This window comes from Gigantopelta aegis, chromosome 8 (genome assembly GCF_016097555.1).
Source record: "Gigantopelta aegis isolate Gae_Host chromosome 8, Gae_host_genome, whole genome shotgun sequence".
NCBI classification, from domain to species: domain Eukaryota; kingdom Metazoa; phylum Mollusca; class Gastropoda; order Neomphalida; family Peltospiridae; genus Gigantopelta; species Gigantopelta aegis.
In genome coordinates, this window is record NC_054706.1 from 70,828,167 (window position 1) to 70,830,646 (window position 2,480).

Here is a 2,480-nt window from a genome sequence, read left to right on the forward strand (position 1 = left end):
AATCTACAGAGATTCGACAATTATTTAAAGACATGGCCACCTATGTAGACAATAAAATTTACAATGCAGGACACTCTGTGACTCTACACCGTATTAATTTACATGACCACGTCCAGAAACGAGAATCCAGTGTTTCCATTCTCCGATGTGGCTTTCATTGACCTGTGGACATGACCAAATATTTACCAACAGCTTTGTAGTTTACAACAAGCCGTGAAGCTCCCCTTCAGCCCTTGGAATCTGCCATCCCATTGGCCGAGAGCAGAGCAAACCCGACGCAGCATTTACCCATGCTAGAGGAACATTCCACGTTGGACTGTCAACACGACGACGTCTGTGGGCGACCACCAACCATCAACAGTGCTGTGTACACAGAGCACAAAAATCAATGACATACACAGCTGTCAGAATTACAGACTTTAAAGATGGACCCAAAGTTAAACAGAACCAAAATAAAAAGTATTTTAGATACATTAATTTACAGATGTTGAAATATTGACCGATGTTCTTGGTGCTCGTCTTTAAAGGCACTGACCTGTTATTTTACCATTAAGTTAGTTACAACTTTTTGCTTTGGCAAGCCCAACATGATCCTGTTGTTTGTAGAAGCTAAACATTTATTTTATGCAAAATTTAAGATATTTAACTTGGGAATTAGGATCAATAACTTTAGTATATACATGTAGTTATTAAGTGCACTATCAAGGTTTAAAAAAATAAAAAACCCAACTTTTCAAGGTAAATTAATTCCATTTCTAATGGGTTTTTTTATTTGTTGTCACAGTGACTCAAGAATGGTATATCAAAGGCCATGGTATGAGAAGGTATATATAGAATATCCATTGCTGTTATTTTGGTAGGTATAGCATGTGCCCACAGCAGGTTTCCTCTCTCACTATCTAAACAAATTGCAAAATAACTTTATTAGAGAACACTAGAGCACATTTAGTAATCACTGGCTAATGGATTGTCAAACATTTGTTAATTGTGATATGAATGACTGAATGTTTAACGACACCCCAGCACGAAAAATACATCGGCTATTCGTTGTTAATTGTGATATAGTCTTTCCATTAGCTGCAAGGCATCTTTTACATGCACTCTCCCACATGCAGAACAGGACATACCACACCCTTTCATATACCCGTAGCGGACCCCCCCCCCAAAAAAAAAAATTCAGAGAATGGATACATTGAGGAAGTTTGATCCTACAACTCCCAAAAAAGAAGAAAAAAAAGAAAACAGAAAAGGTGAGCACTCTCCTGACTGCATTTGAGACACGTTAGAGACATGTAACAAAACATAATAAAGCAATACACAAAATTTCAACTCAATATCTCAAGGTATTGTGAAAAAAATATACAAACTGTATGTGGGAAAGACAGACAGTTAAAAAGTTTGTTTCGTTTAACACCACCAGTAGAGCACATTGGTTTATTAATCATCGGAATCAGATTCATAGATCAGACTGCTCAGACGGATATTGCATATCAAAACATTGGTAATTTTGACAGTCTTAGAGGAAACCTGCTACAATTTTCATTAGTAGCAAGGGATCTTTTATGTGCACCATCCCACGGACAGGATAGCACATACCACTGCTTTTGGTATATCAGTCTTGGTGCACAAGCTGGAATGAGAAATAGCCTAATGGAAAGGGATTGATCCCAAACCTATCGTGGATCAAGCGCGCACTTTACCGCTGGGCAACATCCCGGCCCCTGACAGACTGACAGAAAGAAGGACAGGAAACCTACCATCCCCTACATCTTTTATATGCACCATCACACAGGCAGGATAACACATACCACAGCTTTTGATATATCAGTTGTGATGTACTGGCTGGAGCGAAAAATAGCCCAATGGGCCCATCAATGGGGATTGATCCCAGACTGACTGCACATCAAGCGAACTCTTTACCACTGGGCTACAACCTGTCCCAGGTCAGCAACGGATACTGTCAGAGTTTAGGTCACACTATGCTACATAGTGATACTGAAGACTCCATTTTGATAATACACCTTTATATATTGCATTTGACATACCATTTAGTAACATACACAAAGACTGTACCTTATGTTTAAAAATATGACTACTTCTATCAATCGGTTATGTATTTTCATGGGTGGGATATGAACATAAAGTTGTTTTCATTACGTGTGGTATTAGCATATCAAACTACTCTTTGCACCGAATGCTTAACAGTACATACTAAAAACAGGATATGTAAAATTATTTTATTAATTAGTTTTTAAAAAAAAGCATAGCAATTTCAGTTTCCATCTACAACATAATATGGTTTTTGAATAGAAATATTATTTGAAAACATTAAACAAATCTCTTAGTATCCATTACCTATATAGATACTAAAACAGAATGGTTCTGAATAGAAAAATAATCTCAAAACATCCATTAACTATAAGACACCAGATGCATGAGCTACAAAAGTATTGATTACAAAAGACAAAAAGAGATGAAAA